Source organism: Lepidochelys kempii, chromosome 3, assembly GCF_965140285.1.
Source record: "Lepidochelys kempii isolate rLepKem1 chromosome 3, rLepKem1.hap1, whole genome shotgun sequence".
Lineage (NCBI taxonomy): Eukaryota > Metazoa > Chordata > Testudines > Cheloniidae > Lepidochelys > Lepidochelys kempii.
Window position 1 is genome coordinate 56,834,458 of NC_136382.1, and position 27,762 is coordinate 56,862,219.

A 27,762-nucleotide genomic window follows, 5' to 3' on the forward strand; every position below is an offset into this window, starting at 1 on the left:
GACATTATCTAAGACAGGATAAATCAAGGAGTATAAGAATGGATTGGGGCCACTAATCTTGGACAGAAAAATACATTCACTGATGACATTAATGAAAGTTGTTTCAGAAGAGTGAAGAGATTCATAGAGAATTAGAGAGGAAATTGAGGGAATGTGAACAGACCACTTGCTTGAGAAGCATAAACACAAAGGAGAAGGTAATTTCCTGAAGGCAGATGGAGCCACCACAGAGCATAGTTCCATAGAAACATAAAATCATAAAACTGAAAGGGACCTCAAGAGGTCATCTAGTCCAGTCCCCTGCACTCGTAGCAGGATTAATTATCTAGAGAAGCTTTTTTCAAACTTCGGGTCGTGACCCAATACTGGGTTGTGGCATGTCAGGCACTGGGTCACTCTGGTCAGCACCACCGTCCGGGACATTAAAAGTCTCATTGGCAATGCTACCTAGCTAAGGCAGGCTAGTGCCTACTTGTTTCAACACCGCACTGTGCCCCGGAAGCGGCCAGCAGTAGATCTGGCTTCTAGGCAGGGGGACCATGGGGCTCCACACACTGCCCATGCCCTGAGCACCAGCTCCACAATCCCATTGGCCAGGAGAGGGTCGGTGCCTGCGGGTGAGAGTCACGTGAAGCTGCTTGCATGCCTCTGCCTAGGAGCCAGACCTGTTGCTGGCCACTTCCAGGGCGCAGTTCGGTCTGTGGTGCCAGGACAGGCAGGAAGCCTGCTTTAGCACTCCTGCTGCACCACTGACCAGGAGCCGCTGGAGGTAGGTCCATGCCCCAATCCCCTGTCCCAGCCCTGAGCCCCCCCCCCCAAACCTGAACCCCTTCCTGCACCCCAAACCCCTCATCCCCAGCCCCACTCCAGAACCTGCACCCCCAGTCCAGAGCCCCCTCCCACACCCTGAACCCCTCATTCCTGGCACCACCCCCACACTCCAACCCTCTGCTCCAGCCCTGAGCCTCTCCCATACCCCAAATCCCTCATCCCCAGCTCCATTGGGTCATGGACATCAACAACTATCTTCAACTGGGTCCCCAGAAAAAAAGTTTGAAACCACTGATCTAGACCATTCCTGACAGTGTTTGTTTAATCTGCTCTTAAAAATCTCCAGTGATGGAGATTCCACAACCTCCCTAGGCAATTTATGCCAGTGCTTAACCACCCTGACAGTCAGGATGTTTTTTCTAATGTCTAACCTAAACTTCCCTTGCTGCAATTTAAGCCCAATTGCTTCTTGTCCTATCCTCAGAGGTTAAGAAAAACAATTTTTCTTCCTCAGAGGTTAAGAAAAACAATTTTTCTTCCTCCTCCTTGTAACAACATTTTACATACTTGAAAACTGTTATCATGTCCCCTCTGTCTTCTTTTTCCAGACTAAACAAACCCAATTTTTTCAATCTTCCCTTACAGGTCATGTTGTCTAGACCTTTAGTCATTTTTGTTGCTCTTCTCTGGACTCTCGCCAGTTTGTCCACATCCTTCCTGAAATGTGGTGCCCAGAACTGGACACAATACTCCAGTTGAGGCCTAATCAGAGCAGAGTAGAGCAGAAGAATTACTTCTCATGTCTTGCTTATGACACTCCTGCTAATACATCCCAGAATGATGTTCGCTTTTTTTGCAACAGTGTTACACTGTTGACTCATATTTAGCTTGTGGTCCACTATGACCCCCGATCTCTTTCCACAGTACTGCTTCCTAGGCAGTCATTTCCCATTTTGTATGTGTGCAACTGATTGTTCCTTCCTAAGTGGAGTACTTTGCATTTGTCCTTACTGAATTTCATCCTATTTACTTAAGATCATTTCTTCAGTTTGTCCAGATCACTTTGAATTATAATTCTATCCTCCAAAGCCCTTGCAACCCCTCCCAGCTTGGTATTGTCCTCAAACTTTATAAGTGTACTCTCTCTGCCATTATCTAAATCATTGATGAAGATATTGAACAGAACTGGACCCAGAACTGATCCCTGTGGGACCCCACTTGTTATGCCCTTCCAGCATGACTGTGAACCACTCCCTGGGAACGGTTTTCCAGCCAGTTATACATCAACCTTATAGTAGCTCCATCTAGGTTGCATTTCCCTAGTTTGTTTATGAGAAGGTCACGCGAGACAGTATCAAAAGCTTTACTCACATCAAGATATACCACATTTACCGCTTCCCCTCATCTACAAGGCTTGTTACCCTGTCAAAGAAAGCTATTAGGTTGGTTTGACACAATCTGTTCTTGACAAATCCATACTATTACTTATCACCTTCTTATCTTCTAGATGTTTGCAAATTGATTGCTTAATGATTTGCTCCATTATCTTTCCGGGTACAGAAGTTAAGCTGACTGATCTGTAATTCCCCGGTTGTCCTTATTTCCCTTTTCATAGATGGGCACTATAATTGCCCTTTTCCAGTCTTCTGGAATCTCTCCTGTCTTCCATGACTTCTCAAAGATAATTGCTAACGGCTCAGGTATCTCCTCAGTCAGCTCCTTGAGTATTCTAGGATGCATTTCATCAGGCCCTGGTGACTTGAAGACATCTAATTTGTTCAAGTAATTTTTAACTTATTCTTTCCCTATTTCAGCCTCTTTTTATCCTACCTCATTTTCACTGGCATTCACTATGTTAGATATCCAATCACCACCAACCTTCTTGGTGAAAACTGAACCAAAGAAGTCATTAAGCACTTCTGCCATTTCCACATTTTCTCTTATTATTTCCTCCCCTCATTAAGTAATGGGCCTACCCTGTCCTTGGTCTTCCTCTTGCTTCTAATGTATTTGTAGAATGTTTTCTTGCTACCCTTTATATCTCTAGTTTGATCTCGTTTTGTGCTTTGGCCTTTCTAATTTTATTCCTAAATACTTGTGTTATTTTTAATTTGACTGAGTTTTTTAAAAATCCTTTTTAATTTGACTGAGTTTCCACTTTTTATAGGACTCTTTTTTGATTTTTAGATTATTGAAGATCTCCTGGTTAAGCCAGGGTGGTCTCATTCTATACTTCCTATCTTTCCTACGCAGTGGGATAGTTTGCTCTTGTGCCCTTAATAATGTCTCTTTGAAAAACTGCCAACTGTCTTCTATTGTTTTTCCCTTTAGACTTGCTTCCCATGGGATCTTACCTACCAACACCCTGAGTTTGCTAAAGTCTGCCTTCTTGAAATCTATTGTCTTTATTTTGCTGTTCTCCCTCCTACCATTCCTTAGAATCATGAACTCTACCATTTCATGATCACTTTCACCCAAGCTGCCTTCCACTTTCAAATTCTGAACCAGTTCCTCCCTATTTGTCAAAATCAAATCTAGAGCAGCCTCTCCCCTGGTAGCCTTCTCCACCTTCTGAAATAAAAAATTGTCTACGATACATTCCAAGAAATTATTGGATAATCTGTGCCCTGCTGTGTTATTTTCCCAACAGATGTCTGGGTAGTTGAAGTTCCCCATCACCACCAAGTCCTGTGCTTTGGATGATTTTGTTAGCTGTTTAAAAAAAGCCTAATCCACCTCTTATTCCTCGTTAGGTGGTCTGTAGTAGACCCCTACCATGACACCCCTGTGCAGCCTTCCTACATCAGGTTCTGCTGCTCACACTGCCTTCAGTGCGGCAGCAAAACATCCTGCTGCTTTTCATTCCTCCTGTGACTCTGGAGAGGTTTAGAGCAGGATTTGGCTGGAAGCAAGTAAAAATTGCAGTGACCATACAATCTGGAGTGTCTAATTACAATTTTACAGTTATAGCATTGCTATTTAAAGGAACATAATTGTACATTTGGTCAAAAATCACAAACTCATATGCTTTATAGGTGATAAAGCTTGAGTCACTCTTCTAATTGCATTCAATTTGTAATTATTATACAATAACATACATCTTTGTCTCAGACTCCAGGAGCCAAATTCACATATCCCAGGTGTCTTTAATGTTATACTATAAATGGGTAATATTTTTCTATAAGGCCTATTGCTAGAGACCACATTCCGTGAGTTGTGAAGTACTGCAACTCTCTTTTGTGTCATTTTCTGGTTTAGTGGTTAGAAATGAGGTTTTGGTATATAAATCAGGAGTGTTGCAAAAGAGATCCATTAAGCAATCCTCTCAGATGACTGTTCAAAGAGAAGCCAATTTCTTTTTAGATTTAGTTGAGGACTTACAAAAATATACCATTCAAAAGTAGTATTAATTTATCTTCTCACTTTAATAATATCATTTTAAGTTCAGACCTCCAGAAAAGTAAGACATGATCTAAAATGAGGTCAAGCAAACAGGATGGATAAGTCATTTATAGGGGCCTTTATGCTTATTTTATTAAAGAATCTGGCTAGTCAAATCTATTAGAGGACCAGAGTCTCTGGCCTTCATTGTCCATTTGCCCCACTCAGGCAGAACAGAAAATTCAGCCTTAACTCTTGCTAAGGATATTCCCCCCATGATCACAGATAGCTAGCTTCTAAATCACCTTCCCCACAACCCCTAGGGAAAGAGCCATTTCATGGGCAAAGAGGTGGGTGGTCTTAGAGGCTGTTGTTAGCTAGCAAAATCTAGGGCCACCCCAGGCTTCTTTAATCTACATCAGAGCCAACACTGGAGCAGAAAATCAGGAAGCAGCTACCATCTCCCTGACTGCCCCATCTCTCTGCTCTGGTGGAATAAAACATTGGTTTTCAAATTGGGGTATGCAAACCCCTAAGGGTACATGAGCTCTCGTCAGGGGGTGTGGTAGAAAATCCTTTAGTGGTGGATAGGGGAGGGGAGTGGAACGATGCACACCTGTGCAGACTCCCCTAGGCAGGCTCAGGCAGGCAGGGCAAGAGGATGCAGTGCTGGCCTTACGGATGGACCACATGGGACCACACAGGGTGCCATGGTCAGGGACATGCCATAGTCAAGAGGCAAGGAGTGGGGCAGGCTTGGGGTACGAGGCTGCATAAGAGAGCTCAGGGCAATGGGGGGTGGAGAAGCAGTGCTTAATTTGTGCTCTGGGGCAACACTCTCCAGGGCTTATATGTTGTGTTGCATCATGTTATCCCCTACAGACCTTTTTTTTCCCTGTTTTCATAGATATATTATGACCCTATCTCAGATGGAGGTATGCAGTAGACTACATTATTTTGAAAGGGGTATGCAGCCTAAAAGGTTTGAAAACCACTGCAGTCGAGAATCTGGCTTGTAAAGTCTATGGGACTGATTCGGCTTTCAGTTAAATTGGTTTTTAAAATCCTTTGGGTCAAAACTTCCATTAAGTTCACTAGGGCCAGGATTTCACTTTTTCAATTGTGATTTATTCTGTACATGTCATTGAAAGATAACATCAAAGCAATCATAAGCACTGGTGTATGTGGGTGGCATTGACTCATATTAGGTGGTACCATCATAGTACTAGTTTACCAATAAGATATGAATGCACTACCTGCTATGGGACCTGAACTAAGAATGTTCTGTTCTAAAGACCAGACTTCTATAAACATCAGGTAAGCCATGTAAAGACTTCCATCAACATAAAGAAGGAATTTAAAAAAATGCCTTTGGTGAATTTAAGATGCATAAAACATTATCCTGCTATAAAGCCCAGTGCTGTAACTTACATAATTTCCATCAGAAAAACAAATTATGAAGCCAGAATAGCATGGAAATGTATATTCTGATCCAAAACTGGACATTTTTGAACTCCGTTGACTAATAGAGACTCCAAAATATGCAGAAGATTCTTTGTAACTCACTCTCTCTACCAGTGTAATTATATCTAGTAGTAACGTTTGCTGTTATTTACTGACAAAGTTAAGTAGCAATGAGCTAGCTTCGGCAAGAAATAATAAGCAAGTGACTAGATCCTCTCTTAATAGTAAAATATATACTTTAAAACTAGAGTAGGTCAAATGCTGCAAAAATAGAAGTCCCAAACATTCATTGGAATTCTGATTGTCTTCTCAGTTCCTCCTCACTCAGTACCATTTATTATTTATCTAACTATTCATACAAAATTATTGTTGTACTTACAAATGTTTGGGAACAAGAGTATTCACTATTCATTCTTGGTTATTTTTCATTCCTTCTTCTCCAAGTTAATAGTTTTATTCAGCTACTTGGATAACAAAAAGAATAGCCGATGACTTATACGAACAGTCACACATCCTGAAAGGCAAAGAGTAGGTAGTCAAAGTGAAACATTTGTAAACACCCCATAAATTGAAATTTATTCACATAATGGGTAGGTGAATATCTGTGAATAACAAATCTCAGCAGAAATCAAGACTGGAGATTGTTGTTTTGCGAAGGTCACACAGCAAGTCTGCAGCAGAAATTGGAACAGGACTCAAATTGCTTGATTCTCACTCTGTACTTTAACCAGAAGATAATTGCATAGGAGTTGCACTCCATAAAGCAAAATAACATATAAAGTGACATAATGTGTTTAATAACTACAGGCCTGATCCTGTAAACTCCTGCACATAGTATTTTGTCTTAGACATTGTCCCATTAAGTAGCAGGATCAGTCCATATTTATCTGCATTTGTATGTAACAGTGAGAAACTCCAAATATGAAATTTGATTACCTGTATTTTTAAATATAAACACAAATTATTCATAAAAAACCCCATTTCTAGACACTTCAAGTTAACTAAGTTGTGTTCTAAGGACATCTTCAAATTAATTTAAAATCCCTATAAATTAATATTCACGGCATGCTTATATACAGGGTAGCATAAAGTAGGTTGCATTTTAATAATAAAAGAACTTTCAGAGCCTTTTGAATCTATCTCCCAATTTCCTTTAGCTGTTTTGCCATCTTTTTTATAAAAAAAAAGGAGGACTTGTGGCACCTTAGAGACTAACAAATTTATTTGAGCATAAGCTTTCGTGAGCATCCAGTGAAGTGAGCTGTAGCTCACGAAAGCTTATGCTCAAATAAATTTGTTAGTCTCTAAGGTGCCACAAGTACTCCTTTTCCTTTTGTGAATACAGACTAAGACGTTCACTACTCTGAAACCTGTCATCTTTTTTATGCAACTCTGAATAACATAAATAGCGTACATTGTAGTTCTTCATTTTTTTAAAGAAAGAAATGGGGAAAATATACTGTGTTTTACAGAGGAACACATATATCTATAATATGTCTCTTGTTTTCTACTGTAAAATATGTGTGTATATACCCACACACACACTGTAGTACTAATAAATGTCAGTGTACTAATATGTCTATATGTAAACATAGGCAATAATATAAAGTGTAGTATGTTTAATACGTCTATATATTTCCATAAGCGATAACAAAAAATCTTAAAATAAAACAGTCTTCCCTGAATAGGCTAAGTTAGATATTAAACAATGTTATGTCACCCACATACTTATATCTATTCTACAAACTCTCAGAAGGTCACATTTAATGCCTTTTCTAGCTCAAGTAGAGCTTGATATCTGTTCATCAAGTTTGCCTTTCAGGCATTTTTAGAGACACTCACTCATGGTCTCTGCACATCCATAATGGTTTGGGTCTGAAAATGACACCTCTACTATACAGAATTGCTGAGCTCTTAGGCAGCTATCTAGCCTGCAGTATTTTGAGCAAAAGCCATACTCTACAGTTAGTGCTAAAATTCTGATTTTAGAAGAATTATGAACAGTTCAATAGTGTTTTGTGGAACATGGACATTCACAAAAAGATGGACAGATGTACACATAGTACGTACTAAGGACCATGTTACATTTTCTATTTATTCAGGTTCTTATATAGTGCCTATAGCGGGGTGGTTACTCTGCTCTGGCTCTGAAGGGGTTAAAGCAGCCCTGGAGAGGGCTGCAGCGAGGAAGAGGAGTGAGAAGAGCTGGGGGAAGCTGAGTGAGTAGCTGACCACAGCTGTGGCCAGCTTAATTAAGGCCCAGCTGGCCCTTATAAGAGGGCAGTAGGCCAGAAAAGAGTCTCCCTCAAGCTTGCTGAGGGAGAGGGGCCTGGCTGCTGGGAAGCTGAGACTAGAGTATTTGAGGTGGAGCAGGGCTGGAGGAAGGCCAGAGGAGCTGGGGAGCTCTGGCCTGGAAACCCCCCAGGCTGCAGGCCTAGAGTAAGGCCAAATAGGTATTGGGGTTGCAGGGGGCAGCTAAAGGTAGGCAAAGGCAGCAAGTCCAAAACCCTCTTGCCTGTGATGAGTGGCAGTTATACTGCAGTCCACCCCAGTGAATGCGGGCTAGATAGTGACTAGCAGTAGCCCTATACTGAGGCAAGGTGGGGATAGGGGGGTGGGAGTCCCCTGTGGATGGGAGACCTAGATCTGTGGGGGTACTGCCAGGGAGCAGTGCCCTGTGTGAAAGGGGGTCCAAGGGGGCAAGCAGGACACTGGCCTGCAGAGGCCAGCTCCTAGGCTGGAAATGCTAATTCCCTGGATGACCAGCAGGAGGCTCCTCAGAGGTGAGTCCTGCCCTGTTACAGTGCCCTTCCCATTTGTGCCTGAGTGCCTTTTAATAGTACTGCAATCCAGTTATTAAGTGTTGAAATGTTTATGACCAAATGGCATGGATCCAGTTATGCAATTGTAGCTATAGTCATCGGTTATTATCAATGACATGAAAAGAATTGAAATTATAGATTCACAACGCAGAAAGAGTTTAGGAGAAAAAACATTACAGGAATGCTGTGTATATCCTTATTTCAGCACATCCATCTTTATCAGGTTGACTTTCTATAACTTCCTGTTCCTGTCCAAGATCTCTGCTGCCACATCTGTGTTTAAAATCAAAGTTCTTCTGTAATTTTTTTTGCATGGCATAATATTCCATATGTCTTATATAAAACAACTTGCTCTGAAGATTCTGTTCTATCATCATTTTCTTTCAAGACAGCTAGGTTTTTTTTTTAGAGCTTCCTTTATCTCACCAACATTGATCATATATGATCTAAGATACCTGTGGTGTTCTACCTCCCCAAATATAGTTAACACTTCTATGCTTCTGTTGATTTATTGTACTAATCATTCATCTGATTAGTAAAAGAGTTACTTTTATCTTTGGTGGGCTGTTTCTCTCTAGTTTCGAAAATGGGATTAGTTTAGTATTTGGGACTCCAAATAAAATCTCTCAAATGCAAAGCAAACACAACTGACATTGAAAACTTTGTGAAGCTCAAAAGCTTGTCTCTTCCACCAACAGAAGCTGGTCTAATAAAAGGTATTATCTCACCCTTCTTTCTCTCTTTAAAAACTCAAGCACTGAAGAATGAAAATTACAATATACATTTAAAAATATGTATCCTTTTATCCTTCAGCTTGCTGCAGCATGTGCAGAGGCTATTCCCTGGAAAGAAGGTGCTGAACAGCGGTTTGTTTGTTTTTTTCCCCCAGGAATTGTGCCGCTTGGGAGTCTAGGGATTTTCGTATTGAAATAGTGCTGATTATGCCACTGTGATGTTTTGGGGACTACCCACACAGGTAAGGGATTCTCTCACCACCTGCCCTGTAACCTTAGGCAGCCTTGGTATTGTCCAGCTATGGGTCAGATCCCTGATGGTTGCAGGCTGTCTGCAACCATAAGGTCTCAACCTTGTTCTTGCCTGCCCTATTACTCTTTGCAGAGTGATACCAACAGCCCTTCTAGTCCCGAGACTCCGCAGATACATCCCCCAAGTCCTTAATAACCACTGACTCCAACTATTACCCTCTTCTTCATTAGCCCCGAAGGCATGAAACCAGCCCGCAGTTATCAGCTCACTTTGGCACACAAACTCCACACAGTTTGTGCACCAGAGAGCTGCTTGGGATTAAAAATAGTTTATTTGATAAAAAACCCACAAATTCAAAGAAGAATGAGTAAGGAGAAAGTGAAAGTTACACAGAAAATAAACAAAGACACAACCTCAGGCTTCATGCTTCCATATCTGATACAATCCCTTACTGTATTGCTTACTACCTTTGAACAGTTTCCCAGTGTACCCCTGAGATATAGGAAAGACCCTGCATTCATGGACAACCTCTCCCTTGAGACTGTTCTACCAGTTCTGGATAAAAATCTGCAGTTCCAAGCCTGTTTTTAAGAGGCTTTTTCCTTTCTCTCCTCCCCTGCCCCCAATAATGGTGACTCAGTTATTCAGAGTGGGGAAAAGTCTCTCTTGACTTGATGTTTAGGTGCCATGGTATCCTTTTCAATTTGGAGTTGTTTCAATATCTTTCAATTAACTCTAATGTCCACCATTGCCCTTTCCTAGGCTGGACAGTGGATAATTACTTAGACAATTTCATGTAAACAATGGGTTTGGGAGGTACCTGTGACAGAGTGCTGAGATCTGACAGGTGGGTCAGTCTGATCACTGTAGCCTCAATTAGTTCATCCAGTGATGGTTGATTGAATAATTATCTAATTAGAAAGAGGCTGGGGAGGTAAGGAACTAATTAGCCCTCATCTGACTATCCTGATAAAAGCCAAGAAAGACATTACAGGGGGAAGCAGAGGATAGGACTAGCTGGAGGTGAAATGAAATAGTTCCCTAGCAAGGGAGACTGCTTTTCTTGCTAGGACCCTTGTTGGGGTTCCCTCAGCACTCTGAACTCTGGGGTACAGATGTGGGGACCCACATGAAAGACGCCCTAAGCTTATTTCTACCAGCTTAGGTTAAAACTTCCCTAAGGCACAAATCCTTTCCTTGTCTTTGACGGTATTTCTGCCACCACCAAGTGGTTTGGACAAAAATCCAGGAAAAAAGGCCACTTGGAGTCCCTGTCTCCCCAAAATATTCCCCCCAAGCCCCTTTCCCCCCTTTCAGGGGGAGGCTTGAGAATAATATACTAACCAATTGGTTACAAAGTGAGCACAGACCAAACCCCTAGGTTTTTAGGATGCTGAAAATCAATCATTCTTAAAAGAAGAATTTTATTTAAAAACAAAGTAAAAATCATACCTGCAAAATCAGGATGGAAGGTAACTTTTTACAGGGTAAATAAAAAGATTTAAAACAGAGGGTTCCCCTCTAGACTCAGCTTCAAAGTTTCCAAAAAAAGGAATAAAACTCCCTCTTAGCATAGGAAAAATTCACAAGCTAAAACAAAAGAGAATCTAACACATTTCATTGCCTTGACTTATAATGTCTGTAATTGTAGATATATCACTTCAGGTATCTTTTCAGGAGATGGTTTACCTGCTTGGTCCCCCTCCCCCTGTCCAGAGGGGGAACAAACAAAGAGCACAAACTAAACCTCTTTCTTGCCCCTCCCCCCCATTTGAAAGTCTCCTTTCCTTATTGGTCCTTTTGGTCAGGTGCCAACCAGGTTATTTGAGTTTCTTAACCCTTTACAGGTAAAGTGATTCTGAACCTCTGGGCAGGAGGGATTTTGTTACTGCATACATGAAGGTTGTTACCTTTCCCTTTATGACAGCCCTAGTAAAGAAGGGTTGAAAGATCTAAAAATTTAGAACTGTGATGTTGCTTTGTATTGGTGTGGGTAGAAGGATTTAGAATAAAATACAGCCTGAGCACCAGAAGAAATTGGGTCTGTGCAGTTTCTGGGGCAGCTGAGCACAGGGAAAGAGTATGACCTCCTCACAGTAGCCCTCCTTGCTTGATTGCTCACTGCTCTTCTATGAGGTGCAACTGAAATTTTATTTTCTGTATGCACAGATATATTTACAGACAATGGTTATAAGTCTCATAATGAACATAAGAATGGCCCTACTGGGTCAGACCAAAGGTCCACCTAGCCCAGTATCCTGTCTTCCAACAGTGGCCAGTGCCAGGTGCCCCAGAGGGAAGAACAGAACAGGTAATCGTCAAGTGATCCATGCCTTCTCGCTCATTCTCAGCTTCTGGCAAACAGAGGCTAGGAACGCCATTCCTGCCCATCCTGGCTAATAGCGATTGATGGACCTGTCCTCCATGAATTTATCTAGTTCTTTTTTGAATCCTGTTATGGTCTTGGCCTTCACAACATCCTCTGGCAAGGAGTGCCACAGGTTGACTGTGCTATGTTGTCAAGGTTCCTCCCCCACTCTGAACTCTAGGGTACAGATGTGGGGACCTGCATGAAAAACCTCCTAAGCTTATCTTTACCAGCTTAGGTCAAAACTTCCCCAAGGTACAAAATATTACCCCCGTTATCCTTGGACTGGCCGCTACCACCACCAAACTAATACTGGTTACTGGGGAAGAGCTGTTTGGACGTGTCCTTCCCCCGAAAATAATTCCCAAAACCTTGCACCCCACTTCCTGGACAAGGTTTGGTAAAAAGCCTCACCAATTTGCCTAGGTGACTACAGACCCAGACCCTTGGATCTTAAGAACAATGAACAATTCTCCCAACACTTGCACCCCCCGTTTCCTGGGAAATGTTGGATAAAAAGCCTCACCAATTTGCATAGGTGACCACAGACCCAAACCCTTGGATCTGAGAACAATGAAAAAGCATTCAGTTTTTTACAAGAAGACTTAATAAAAAATAGAAGTAAATAGAAATAAAGAAATCCCCCCTGTAAAATCAGGATGGTAGATATCTTACAGGGTAATTAGATTCCAAAACATAGAGAACCCCTCTAGGCAAAACCTTAAATTACAAAAAAGATACACAGACAGAAATAGTTATTCTATTCAGCACAATTCTTTTCTCAGCCATTTAAAGAAATCATAATCTAACACATACCTAGCTAGATTACTTACTAAAAGTTCTAAGACTCCATTCCTGTTCTGTCCCTGGCCAAGACGACTACAGACAGACACAGACCCTTTGTTTCTCTCCCTCCTCCCAGCTATTGAAAGTATCTTGTCTCCTCATTGGTCATTTTGGTCAGGTGCCAGCGAGGTTACCTTTAGCTTCTTAACCCTTTACAGGTGAGAGGAGCTTTCCCCTGGCCAGGAGGGATTTCAAAGGGGTTTACCCTTCCCTTTATATTTGACATATGTGAAGAAATACTTCTTTTTATTTGTAAAAAGAAAAGGAGTACTTGTGGCACCTTAGACTAACCAATTTATTTGAGCATAAGCTTTTGTGAGCTACCGCTCACTTCATCGGTTAAACCCGCTGTCTATTTTCATTTGGTGACCCAAAGTACTTGGCTTAGGAGAAGTAGTAAACATTTCCTTATCTACTTTCTCTACACCAGTCATGATTTTATAGATCTCAATCAATCTCCCCTTAGCCGTCTCTTTTCAAAGCTGAAAAGTCTGTCTTATTAATCTCTCCTCATATGGAAGCTGTTCATTGCCCTTCTCGGAACCTTTTCCAATTCCAATATATCTTTTTTGAGATAGGGCAACCACATCTGCACACAGTATTCAAGATGTGGGTGTACCATGGATTTATATAGAGGCAATATGATATTTTCTGTCCTATTTATCCCTTTCTTAATTATGTTTTTCAGAGAACTATCCACAATGACTCAAAGATCTCTTTCCTGAGTGGTGACTATCTAGTTCAGAAAATGACAACCTTTCATAAAATCTTACCTGATGTATTTTTATAGTACAACATACAGTATGCGCTCAGCTGATTTGACTGCTTTTTTATTCATTTAAACCTTCTCTTCATCCTTTAAGATATCTGAAAGAGTCCAGAAACAGTAAACAAAGGTAGGGAACATTGCCTGGGTCTTAGAGGAGATTTTAGTCCAGGATTACTTGTCTTCCAACCAGGTGATGGTGTTTATACTTTTAAATATTCTGTTTATTATGCTTTGAATTATTACATCATACACCATGTATAGCTAGCTCCAACAGACTCCAGATCCTAGTGATCATCTGAAAAAGAAAGCAAGATACCTCTGTACAATAGACTTCAGTTCTTGTAGAAGTCTTGGTTATTAAATAGTTTTATTTTTCAAAAGCCATTTTCTGTTGGGGTAGATGTGATTGCTCAGTGGAACATTCAGTTGTAAGTATCCAAGCACAAGTGATTTATTTGATGTTTTAAAATGCAGGAAAGTATTTGAGTGCTACCTGGTTGCAGGCAGAGGTGCTCAGATATTTGTTAAATTATTTGATGCATTTTTCCCTTTTTCCATTTAATTTTTTAAACAGATCGGTTTTTCAGGTATTTGACCAATTCTGCCCATAGATAAAGGACAGAGGGCCACTGATAACCAAATGTAATCAAGTGACCTAACCATGTTGTGGTGGTTTGGGAATCTATGTACAGCATATGAATTCCAGTTTGATTTTTTTGAACTTCCTTTATCCTTATTTCTTATAACTGTATTTTGCTGTGTTCTGCCTTATGCTCCTTGTACTAAGGAGAGAGGCAGTGACACTTGCATGTTTGTCCATGAAAAGGCTGATCATAAAGGACTATCAGCACCTGAATAGATCTTACCTGGAGAGAACAAAACAACCTTGCATCCTAAATAAAGCCAGTTTTCTCCAATTTTTCTGCAAGGGCAGGCTGGGGTTTGAACAAATGGAATTTCCCCAGAAGCAGCACAAACCAACCAGATGTTTGTGCTAAGATTTAAAACCTCAGACTCTCAGAAACAGAGGAAGCGTGGGCAGAAGAGAGGAACAAAGGGGGCTTATTTCATAGCAGGAGGGTTGTTTAACTGAGACCTAGAAGAAGAAAGCTGGCTGGAGATGGAGAGAGACTCCATGATTCAAAGGAGAGGCCATATATTGGAAGGGGGAGATCCTGGACACCCTAGAGGACTTTGATCAAATGCCCCAAAATGCTTCAGAATGTTGAGGAAACTGAGGCAGGGAAGAGTGTATAGATGTTTTATTGTCTCTATCTGTATTTCTCTTGTTAGTAAAGTAATGGATGATTTGACTTAGGAATCACCATCTGTGTATTATGTGCTTAAACTATCCCATATTCCTGGAGAGCTCAACTGTAACCCAGAGGCTCCACAAGATTGGAGCTCTGAGATGGTGTGCTTAAGCCACTTAGGTGTCTGTCAGTCAGCACTAATCTTGGAGGCTAAGATAGCTAGATCATGAGGTCCCATTTCTGGGAAGGGGTAACAGAAAAAATCCTATACCCACAAAGTGTGTCAAGGCCATGATTAAAAAATAGTGCTAAGTCCTACTGACTTTGAAAGTTAATGGAATTTTGGCTCCTAAGTCACTTAGGTAATTTTGGAAGAATTTACCCATAGAGTGGAAGATTTAGAATACCTTGCCATGAACCAGTGACAGCTTGGTATTAAAATCTAACTTTTTTTCCTTTGAGTTTGAGTCGTGGCATGGTGTTAGAATGAAAATCTTCTATCCTCAGAGAAAAGATAAAAAGGTGGTAGGGTTTTTTGTTCTTAGTAACAGTCAGTGTGACAACTAATTTTCTGCTTTGTTCTGTTTACCTATTTAATTTCCTGCCTTTCATTTCTAACAATACTTTCCAATACTCGGTAGAGACTCCTTCCCAAATGGGGCTCTGATTATGCTCATATTTCCACAGTAAATATAATTTGCTACAGCTCAACTCAAATTTAAAGACAAGATTACTTTCACGAAGTATATTATTTGGGGCAGCAGTTTATTAATTAATTTGAATTGTGATAGTGCCTAGGCATCCCAGTCATAGACCAGGATCCAGCAGTACTCGTATAAAACTAAATGACACAGTCCCTGCCCTGTAGCATTTACAATACATGTAAAATGTATGCCAGACCTTTCCTTCAGTTTGCTGAATTTTCTCTTTGACTTGCTTAACCTTCTTGTTTAGTTTAGCAGTTTTGGATGCTATTATATCTAGCTACTCAATTTAGTATAAACCATTAAAAATGTCATTTGTCAGCTATTATGACAAATATCCTATTTTGCAGATAGGGTGAATGTAATACTATAAATGACTACTAGGTGATAACTGTAGGCAAGTATTGATTTTTTTTTTTAAGCAGTGGGTCTCATACCAGTCAGACCCACTTTATTACATTATTACACTAGATCAGTCGTGTGCAATGATCCTAAACTTAGATCAGTTTCCTGTTATACTAGGCACTATACAAATAACACATAAGACAGTCCATGCCATAGAGAGCTCACAGTCTAAGACCGTGAAAGGTGAATAAACAAACAGGAAGTGTGTGAGGCAAGAACAAGGTTAAAATGAAGGCTGGTGTGCAGGCCTAAACTACCTGTGATTACTCAGACCACTTCGAAGTAGTCATCAACCTAGTCAATAGTAGCTGGTAAATTTACTTTGCATTTTATACTAACCCAGTATTTCACCTCATGCAGGATCAAGACACCAAAGTTAGAAACAAATGTATAAATTTGAAATTTATCTCACATTGTTTAAAGTTTCCTGCAACATTGTAGCCTCCATTGAGTCTTTTTTTCTATGTAGCATCACCTTTTCTTTGGGGGTACAATAGGGTGGGAAGAAAAATTGTGGGTTTTTCTTAATTGTGAATTTAGTACTCAAGAAAAGTGGGATAGTGACAGCCCTGGAAGTTCAGTCATTTAGGTCACAAGATAGTGTAACTGAACCCGCTGTAGGGAGTCATTGTGAAGTGTGGTGGTACACTGGTGCCTGGTAGCATGCTGAGTGTACCATGGGCAATTTTGCTACATCTCACAAGTTTATCTTGACCTTAGTGATTTTGGGGATGGTTTTTACTTCTCTCATGAAAATACAAAGAAAAGCTGCCAACTTGTGAATTTTCTCTTATTTGAAATGACTACCATCCCCCATTACTGTCAATAGGCTGAAGCCAGCAAAATGGCAACCATTACCCTACAATCTGTCAGGATGTGGGACTGAGCCTGTCCCTAATAACCAAAAGCATGTCCAAAGGCAAAACTGCTGCTACTTTCTGTCTTGAGATGCTAGCCAGGACACCATTAGGAGATAGGAACTGGGAGGTACAGCAGAGACCCTGTAAAAGGAGCATGAGGCAGATGTAGGGTTGCAGGAGTATGAGCAGCAGAAGGAATCTGAGGGGAAAAGTTACATGAGGGGCAGGAAGAGACTGAGAAAGGTGCAGAGGATAGTAATGGGTGTGAAAGAGGCATAGAATATCCATGGGCTAGCAGAGAGTAAGGGGCTCCCCTCTGAAAAGCCAGTGGGAAGGCTGCATTTTTCATGTGTATTTAAAATTGGATTTTGATCCTGGAAACCACACTGACATTTTGGGGAAAGCCACCTGCCCCCTAAAGCTTCAAAAACCAGAAGGCAAAACACCTCCCACCCACATGTATTTTTAGCAAATCTCATTATTTTAAAGCCAATCCCATAATGGGGGGTGGGCTGGGGGGAATCTGACTCATGATTTTTGTACATGTAGCATTGGCAATACTGCATGAGCTTGGCGGCAAGTCCTATGGGGGTGCCAAGCACTAGGTTCTAGCCTTTACTACAAGTAACAATGAGGATTCCTTTACAAGGGTTGCCAGAAATAGAAGGGCCTATACCCATAGGTGCACTACTTTAATGGTTACATCAAAAAGCAGATATACCCAACTGTTCCCAACCCAGCCTTTGGGGGCACTCCAGTCTAAAGGGGAAATAAATGGTGGTAAGGTCCCAGAATAACTCTTCAGCCCTGTCTTCTTGCCTGCAAGCCTTTGGCCTGCAACTTCTGCTGTGGCTACTGCTGATACCCTGCTGCTGGCAGGTGATGTCTCAGCCCAACTCTCCAGCCCTCCAGTCTGAGCTGTTAGGCCACCTGCTATCCAGACTTCCTTCTTCAACCAGCTCTCAGACTGCTATCTCTGGCTTTGCAGTTCTTGTTCTCATGCAACCTTTGCTTCCTTTCTAAGCCTAATTCCCTGTGACCTCAGACTGTACTTCCCTTTCCTGTACTCTGAGGAATATAGATCTTCTGGTAGCTAGATTTTGCATAGAGGATTTGCACAATGCCTGGTTTTGAGCCAGCAAGTTGATTACAAGAGGCACAACATTAGCAGAGTGTCAGTGTCTCCATACTGCTTTGTGATATACCTCCACTCTCCCCTGGAAGGACTAATTTGGTGACAGGATAGTTCAGTTTTAATGGTATATGCAGGCCTTCTCAACTCTTTAGCGTTTGCTAAAAAGGGTAGTCAGTTAGTTCCCCTCAATGGGTTTTTATCTGTCCAATATTTTATGTCCTGGAGGCTGTCACTTTGTGTACAGTGAAGCAATGTGTTTTAGAAAACATGTTCTCTCAGCTCTGTTACTGACATGCCATGTAACCTTGGGGAAAATCACTTCACCTTCCTATGTCTATTTCTCCCTGTTCCCTTATTTCCTTTGTCTGCCTGGCATATTTAGATTGTAAGTTCTTTGGGGCAGGAACTGTCTTTATCGTGTGTGTATAGTACCTAGCACAACAGGACCTTGATCTCTGTTGGGTCCTCTAGATGCTACTCTAATAAAAGGATGGTAGTGATAAACATGTTTTAAAACAATATTTAAAAATGACTGTCCACAAGTAGATGATAAAGACCTATCAGCTGGTCATGGATCACATGGGACTGATTTGGTGTACTCGGTGCAGAGTGGTGTTTAACAGTGTGTTTTCTAAAACTGCTCATAATCCCAATGTAACATAAGTCTCAGGAAATCATTGAGGTTTGTCCTATAACTGTGTCAATGTGTACCATTTACTCAAAGTTAGAAGGTGGTGCCTGAAAGCTTGTTAAGGAGTATTTGTGGCTCCTTAGACTAACCAATTTATTTGAGCATAAGCTTTCGTGAGCTACAGCTCACTTGATCGGATGCAAGTGAGCTGTAGCTCACGAAAGCTTATGCTCAAATAAATTGGTTAGTCTCTCAGGTGCCACAAGTACTCCTTTTTTCTTTTTGCAGATACAGACTAACACAGCTGCTACTCTGAAAGCTTATTTAATTTTAAATAAGTGCTGTAGATTTAATTTTAAAAATTTTCTCCTAACTTTTTTCAGATATTTTTCATCTACTCCTAATCACTTAAAAGGACAGTCAAGGTTGGTAGGGTCAAAATTTGACCTATTTTATTTTTCTTACATCTGTTTGTTTTGCACGATCTGCATAATTCCTTCTTATGTAATTTTTTTCTCCCCAGATAAATGTTTAGAGCCAAATTTTGCCCTCTTATGATATAAGAAGGAGAGAGAGGCATCTAAGAACATAGCCAATTATTTAATTAAAAATTAGCCATCAAAGGATACTGTCAACACCTGTAGTTCATATTCTAAACCTACTGTACAAAATGAAAATTTTTGGGAGGCAGGAGCAAAAATGATTCTTAAATTTTGTTGTCATTCCTGACAAACCAGTTTGAAAGTTTTTCACACAAGAGGATGCAAGCAGCACAGAATTATCATTGCATCCCAATTTAACATTGCTGCCCAGCATAATTCTGCTGAAATGTATCTGCCCCAGACCAGTAGTAATCTACTGAAAAAATTCAGTACCATGATTTATACTCCTAATTTGATTATTGAATTATGGGAACAAGATCTAAATGTAGGGTGAGATTCTGTGCTTTGCCTGTAAAAGGTACACCACAGAACTCCCAGCCCAGCGGGTATATGGGCTATAATGGCTTTAGGCCACCTTTGCAGCCTCCCAGTCCTGGGCTGCTCTAGAGGCTGGGAAGAGATTCAACATAACTTAGCCCTAGGAGCCTGTCTAAGTTATGGCAGCCTCGTTCCTAGGCCTGCCCTATGGGTGACAGTACTGGTCACAATCTCAGCAGTTGTGTGTGCGGTGGCTCCATCCCTAACACACCCATCCCACCCCTGATGCATGTGGACCCTTGGAAGGAAGCTTGACACCTGTCTTCTGCAGTGCGTATGCCAGGGAAAAGTTTTCCTCTGAATGGGTACAAGGGATTTAAGGCCCCTTTATACCACTCTACCCCTTTTACTCAGTATAAAGGGGCAAGGACCAGGGTGAGGATCTCACCCATAAAATTAGCAGCTAAGGGTCAGGTAAACAGAGCTAAAGTGTACACATCTGCTGGAGCAGCACTGTTTTTGCATTATTTCATGTGCTCAAGCAGCCAAGGAAGATATGCATATACAAGAATATTCATATCTAAATACATAAAATATGCACATGAGCCATTTAGAAGCAGTTCCCTACAGCCATCAGCCTTAGGAGGCTGAGTGAGAACTAAAGCAGGAGAGCACCATGTCGGCTGAAAGAGGAACATGTGTCTGGGCTCCATGCCATTGACCACACAAAGTTATACTTCTGCAAAATCACAAGTTCCTTCTGCCCTATGGAACCTGCCTCATTTTATGTACACAGATAATTATTCACACACCTCTGTGTACACAGTGCAGACTATGTTCATCCTGAATATTAGGTAATATGTAAAAAATGCCATCCTTTAAAAAAAAATTACATGCCATGGTATGATTTTCAAAGGTTCATAAAACACAGGCACTTAGGAAGGAACATTCAGTTACACACCCAAAATGGGAAATGACTGCTTAGGAAGGAGTACTGCAGAAAGGGAGCTGGGGGTTATAGTAGATCACAAGCTAAATATGAATCAACAGGGTAATACTGTTGCAAAAAGGCAAACGTCATTCTGGGATGTATTGACAGGATTGCTGTAAGCAAGACAGGAGAAGTAATTCTGCTGTACTCTCCATTGATTAGGCCTTAACCGGAGTATTGTGTCCAGACCTTCAGGAAAGATGTGGACAAATAGAAGAAAATCTAGAGAAGAGCAACAAAAATGATTAAAGGTCTAGGAAACATGACCTATGAAGGAAGACTGAAAAAATTGGGTTTGTTTAGTCTGGAGAAGAGAGGATTCATGGAGCAGGTCCTCAAAGAATCAATCCTGAAGCACTTGCATGAGAGGAAAGTGATCAGGAACAGCCAGCATGGATTCACCAAGGGTAGGTCATGCCTGACTAATCTAATCGCCTTTTATGATGAGATTACTGGTTCTGTGGATGAAGGGAAAGCAGTGGATGTATTGTTTCTTGACTTTAGCAAAGCTTTTGACACAGTCTCCCACAGTATTCTTGTCAGCAAGTTAAGGAAGTATGGGCTGGATGAATGCACTATAAGGTGGGTAGAAAGCTGGCTAGATTGTCAGGCTCAACGGGTAGTGATCAATGGCTCCATATCTAGTTGGCAGCCGGTATCAAGTGGAGTGCCCCAAGGGTCGGTCCTGGGGCCGGTTTTGTTCAATATCTTCATAAATGATCTGGAGGATGGTGTGGATTGCGCACTCAGCAAATTTGTGGATGATACTAAACTGGGAGGAGTGGTAGATACGCTGGAGGGGAGGGATAGGATACAGAAGGACCTAGACAAATTGGAGGATTGGGCCAAAAGAAATCTGAGGTTCAATAAGGATAAGTGCAGGGTCCTGCACTTAGGACGGAAGAACCCAATGCACAGCTACAGACTAGGGACCGAATGGCTAGGCAGCAGTTCTGCGGAAAAGGACCTAGGGGTGACAGTGGACGAGAAGCTGGATATGAGTCAGCAGTGTGCCCTTGTTGCCAAAAAGGCCAATGGCATTTTGGGATGTATAAGTAGGGGCATAGCGAGCAGATCGAGGGACGTGATCGTCCCCCTCTATTCGACATTGGTGAGGCCCCACACTTCAAGAAGGATGTGGATAAATTGGAGAGAGTCCAGCGAAGGGCAACAAAAATGATTAGGGGTCTGGAACACATGAGTTATGAGGAGAGGCTGAGGGAGCTGGGATTGTTTAGCCTGCAGAAGAGAAGAATGAGGGGTGATTTGATAGCTGCTTTCAACTACCTGAAAGGGGGTTCCAAAGAGGATGGCTCTAGACTGTTCTCAATGGTAGCAGATGACAGAACGAGGAGTAATGGTCTCAAGTTGCAGTGGGGGAGGTTTAGATTGGATATTAGGAAAAACTTTTTCACTAAGAGGGTGGTGAAACACTGGAATGCGTTACCTAGGGAGGTGGTAGAATCTCCTTCCTTAGAGGCTTTTAAGGTCAGGCTTGACAAAGCCCTGGCTGGGATGATTTAACTGGGAATTGGTCCTGCTTTGAGCAGGGGGTTGGACTAGATGACCTTCTGGGGTCCCTTCCAACCCTGATATTCTATGATTCAGAGGGGTCATGATAATTTTCAAGTAAACAAAGTTGTTACAAGGAAGAGGGAGAAATTATTCTCTAACTTCTGAGAATAGGACAAGAAGCAATGGGCTTCAGTTGCAGCAAGGGCAATGTAGGTTGGACAGTAGGAAAAACTTCCTAACTGTCGGAGTGGTTAAGCACTGGAATAAATTGCCGAGGGAGGTTGTAGAATCTCCATCACTGGAGACTTTTAGGAGCAGGTTAGATAGACCAATGCCTATCAGGGTTGGTCTAGATAATACTTAGTTCTGCCATAAGTGTAGGGGACTGGACTAGAACACCTCTCGAGGTTCTTTCCAATCCTATGTTTATGAGCTCCTGACCAATTTTCAGGAGAAAGCATAAAGGCAGTTTTCATCAGTGAGGGCTTGTATATTTTAACTTTCGACTCCAGATATTTCTCTTTGATTAATTCTAAGAAAAGTCACAAGAATTATTTTATATTGAGAAGTTTCTTGCCCACCCACCCCCAAACAATCAATCTTCCCCCCCTAATTCAAAATGGTTTAACTGTTAGCTCAAAATTTTATTTAAAAAAATAAGTTCATCTTCTGGCAGTGATGAGGGCCAGACAATTTCAGCCTACTAGATGACTGTTCCATGGAGCTAATATGATGAGTGTGACAGCTGCACTCATGATAAATGTCAAAAGCACTTAAACTACTTTTTTGGCATAAGAGCTCAATTTCTGACTACCCTTTCATGTGGCTCCTATTGTTTTAGCTATGTGGGTGGGCTGGTTTTGCTGTTTGTCGTTTGATAGCGGTGTGCGTGTCTAAGTAAAAGCAGATAAGAAACAGAAAGAGGAGGCAGCCAGAAAGGCACTGGGAGCATGGCCTTGAGAAAGAACTTGGCAAGAGAACTCTTTGGCCAGAATGCTGGCTGGAAAGAGACTTGGAGCTGTGAGCAAAGAAACTGCCTCCTATTGTTTGATTCCTGGAGTGTTTGGGGAAGCAGGACTTTGTATGTGCTATGTATATAAACAGGGTTGCATCACAAACACCTGATTTCCCTCATCAATTTCTCTTCTTAATGGAAACAACCCACAAGATCCTGAATACTGGCTAACCATTCAGTCAAAAGGAAAACCATGCAATACCGTAATGTAATCAGAGTTGTCGCTTGGGTACAGCAAATCAGGGCAACGGGTCCGGGCCCTGCACTTTGGGGGCTCTGTGGGCTGGTGCAATTGGCCAGCACAGTCAGTCCAGAAGTGACGGATTCTTCACTTCTGCCCCAGGCCCTGCACCTCTGAGGAATGACCCTGAATGTAATAAAATATATAGCTGTGGTGCTGTTGCTCTAATGGATTTAGCCTTAATTATTTACCTCAAAGTCAGAAGGTGTAGATTATTTTCTGTAAACTGAGGTGAGAGAATTCACAGCTTACATGTGTGTTCCAAAAATAATGACCTATTCGAGTTTTTACATAATAACCAGAAATTAGTTCATTTGAATATAAATCTTGCTCCTGAGTCTGGATGCTAGATTTAGAGACATTGCTGTCCCAGTAATAATAAAACTTATTGCTGACATGTTTAGTGTGTATTCTATACTGGTAAATTACCAATTTGCTTGGAAGTGAGTTACAATTAATTTAGTAGATAGAGAAGCCTGTCTTCTCATTTAAATAACTATTGACCTAGTTCTGATTTGTTTTGTGCCTCTTTAGGAAACCTAATGGGAAAACTGTGCACTGTCAGAACTTGGGGATATATTTCTGAAAAAAATGTACTGACTGCATTTAAGTCAAGCTGAAATAGAAAGGTTAGTAACAAAAATAATCTGAAGCATGGAAAGACTTCCATATGAAGAGATTGGGATGGTTTAGTTTAGAGAGAAGATGAATAAGAGGATACATGACCCAGGTATACAAACTAATGAATGAGACTGGGGTTTCTTGCAGGTTCCTCTGAAGCATCTGGTCAGCAGTGGAGACCAAATATTGAACTAGATACTCTATTATGGCAACCTCTGCACAGCCAATTATTCTACCATTGTGGACTGTATAATGAGAACACAAGTGTTGATCTGAAATTTGCTTAAAAACCAGAATAAATGTATTCTCTGATTACCTCAGTAATATAATATCTTGCAATATAATTAAGTTTTTATATATATATTTGTTGGTTATAGTATAGACCCCGGTCAGGGCTCTATTGTGTTAGGTACTGAATAAACAGGATGAAAGACACCTATATATTGCACCCTTTATCCTAAAAGATCTGAAAGTGCTTTACAGACTTTCGTACATAAGAATTTAGCCTATTTTAAGCATTCACATAGAGTGTAGGATGGTGTATGAGAACTGCAAGGGGAAATGTATGTATTTTTCAATAATACAAAGCAGCTATCCTCCAGCTCTGATTGCATGAACAATATTTAATGTTACAAATTAAAGTTGGCATGACAATGCTAACACATTCCCAACCTACTAAAGGGAAACCTTCTTCCACCTACTGAAAAATCTGGGTAACCCAATAGGCTTTGCAATGTGCCCTGATGGTCAATAAATATGAGCTCTGTTTGATCAAGAGTGAAGTAAAATTCCAGATTTGGAGTACTTCTCTTAGAACTCCCTAAGCATGAGTCTCCACCGCCTTGCATTTTGTATAGTAATTTAAACTGGATCGAAGTGGTTGTAAAATGTTTTTATATCAGATTAGTAGAGTTTAATCCACCACTTTAAAGTCACTTTGCATTGGCATAAGTGTATAGTTATTTACCAGTGTATACAAGGCGATAGGCTGTGGAAAGCAGGCCCCAGCTCCTAGTTCCCAGACCTCAGTGGGACAATATGCCTGAGGCAAACAAGCAATATCCCCTTTGACTGCTAGAAAGAACTGCACCTGGTTACACCACTGCCTCTCAGCTGGCAGCACCCACTCTTCTGTTCACCTGTGCTTCCTCTTCACCATTCCTTTGGCTCCTCTTAGAGCTCCAGCCCCCTCTCCAAGTATAAGGATCTAGGTGAGTGGGGATACCAGGTGAATGTGCAAGAGTGTGGGTACTTGGATGAGTGTGGGTGTGCATACAGTGAGGGGCAAGCCGGCTGGATGAGTGCAGGTGTCTAGCAGAATGCAGGGGGAAGGAGGGGAATAAAACACTCTCCCTGGGTGTTAACAGGGTGGCATATTAACTCCCTGTATAGGAGTGTAGGCTGTCCTATGCAGTCGTCATAAATCCAGGTACTAGAACCCTGCATCAGAATTCAAAGTAATTACTGTTCAGTCATATTGTGCAGTGAGTCCAGTTAGCTCCCACAAGGATATAAATGGGGCAGGACTGGAGAAGGTCCTGGAAGAAAATCCTGAAAACAGCCTAAGGCTGAGGTTTGTTGTGCTAGTGTTTTTGAGTCACCTATAAAGCCAAACCCCAGGAAGGGGGTAAATTTGTAAAGTAACTCAGGTTCTGGGTGATCTGAGGGTCCTCTCTCAGGAGGCAGAAACAACAGGAAGGAAAGCTATCAGGGAAGGGACTGGAGCTGAAGTACATGATCCCAAGGCATGATGTAGAAACAACTACTGGGTTTGGGGACATAGAATGTACTGCTTCAAAAGCTTGTGCTGGGTTCAGGGCTGAATAAGATCAGAATCTCCGCTTTCATTTTAAAACAATGTTTCTAGGCTTTATGACGGCAAAGAAAAGCTTGCAAACGTGACCCAAGTGCAACTCAGGCTTGCTGTGATGCTTGAAAGAATAGCTCCACAAGGTATGAACCACCCAATTCTGCTTAACTCTGAAAGCTGCTGTCAGATCAGGAAGTGTGATCAGTGCCTCCATGTGGGGTTGGGCCATGGGATCCCCATGTAGATTGTGTCTAAATCCCCAGATTACCTTAATTTGGTGGGACCCTATAAATTTTGATTGTGACCTTTTGTGCCAAATCTATTTTTACTTTATCTCCTGCCCTTTCATGCAGTAGCCAAATGAATAAATTAGAATTATCCAGGAAGTACAAGGGTATCATGAGTCATAGTCAAGTTTACACAATAAATTATTCTACTGTGATCAGCTGTAATTTATGCTTATTATATTGACTCATGAGTCTTCTGTTTGAGGGAGAAGCATACAAACAAAGTAGGTAATTAGTGAAGCTACCTATCTGGAATAAAGCCATGCTTCATCTGGGAGACCTGCCCTTACAAACCCATAGGGTATGGGGATCAGGGAAGATACACTTTTGACAGATGGAAGAATTCATGGGTATTAAACATTCAAAGTATCAAAGGCTGCTTTCTGCCCATCTAATGCATACACTATTCCAAACTAATAACACTAACAGCTTTATACCTGGAGTTCCTCCATAGCTTGAAGGAATAGACATCTTATCCTTGAAATGCAGTGTGTTGCACTACTCCCCTGGCCAGCTGCCATCCTCATAAAACTCTTGCATGTCAGAAGTAAGGAAGTCATTGCAGATTACAGCTCTGCAGCTCAGACGAAGTGCAGACTCCTTGTACGGGTTCTCCACACTCTATTCATATGTACAGCAGAAATGTACCAGTCCTGCTATCTAGCCAACACCCATTCTGGTAGGGGGCTTGGTTTCTCCCTATATAAAAATACTATAAAAACTCCCCAGCTTCCTTAGTCAATATGAATGGAGATTTATAGAATGATTCTGAGTCTGCAACAATAGTTTAGACTAAATGTGAATAGACACACAAGTCAAAAGAATATATTTGAAATATCTCATATTTATAATTGATTAGTGTTAATGTGCTAAAATGCATCTTTTGTGAGAAAATCTCTTGTTTATATTTGAATAAAGATCAATGAATTGCTCAACCACCGGCTAAAATGAGAGTGGTGTAGATGTTCTCGTAAGGAAGTCTCCTCCAATCTTCTTTGCTCAAGGAAGGTTGCTGTGATGTAACACTTTGAATTGGAGAGTGTATAACATTGGGAAGAGAGAAGGATCTATTGAGAAATGCTTATGATTTCCTTTTTGTTTAACATTAAAAAAAATATTCCATCTAAATTAGAGCTGGGTGGGATTTTTGGAACTTTTTCTGACAAAAAAAATCCAGATTTGGATTAACTGAAATTTTGCAAATCTGTGATTTTGGTTAATTGTTTTGGTTGAAATGAGAACTTTTTTTTTCTGAAATATCTACATGAACAGTTTCAGTTTTCCAGACTAGATTCATAAGGGGATTTAGCAGTGGTCCTGCTGCCTCATCTCTTTATTCCTAATAGCCCTGTCACTCACCTGGTATGTCAGACACTCTAGAGCAGAGACTTAAACCCAGGTCTCCTCATGCCCAGGTGAGTGCCCTATCCACTAGACCATTGGCTATTCTAGGGTGGGTTACTCTCTCTCCTGTCGAAGCTGATCCACTTTGTATAAAATGTGTTGAAAATGATGTTAGGCTAAATTTTCACAAAGATGTGCCTAGGCTGGATCCCTAAAACTAGCAACGGATCACCTAACAGGAAATTGATGGCATTTCCACAAGAGTGAACATTTTCAACAAATGGTACCTCAGTGCATATAAAACTACTGTGCACTGGAATTTTCAAAGGGGCTGTCACAGGGTGGCTGGCCTCTTTAAGGGGAGATGGGCTGAGCTCCTCCTGGGATATAATTAGCTCACCTCTCCAGGTGGGGATGTCTGGTGGGTCATGTGACCCAATCAGGCCTAGTGGAGTTGGGGGGGGGAGAGATGAGCAGAAGAAGAGTAAGGGGGAAATGGCACTCCAGAGGGGAGTGCCATCCGTCTTCCTTATTCAACATCATTCAATGATCTTCCAAAAGAGGAGTGCTGGAATAGGCATCTCTTTATGTGCTGACAACTGTGCCCTATGGACCCAAAAAA

The 27,762-nt window shown here is 41.3% G+C and overlaps 1 long non-coding RNA gene across 1 annotated transcript in view; it reads right to left on the reverse strand.

Annotated features, from left to right (window-relative positions):
* Nucleotides 1–27,762, reverse strand: part of LOC140908692 (uncharacterized) — a 62,958-nt gene that overhangs the window by 26,261 nt on the left and 8,935 nt on the right. Inside the window, exons 2-3 of the long non-coding RNA XR_012157957.1 lie at nucleotides 13,413–13,506; nucleotides 5,996–6,130 (exon numbers count right to left, since the gene is read on the reverse strand). This is a non-coding gene — a long non-coding RNA (uncharacterized LOC140908692). The remainder of the gene's footprint in view (nucleotides 1–5,995; nucleotides 6,131–13,412; nucleotides 13,507–27,762) is intronic.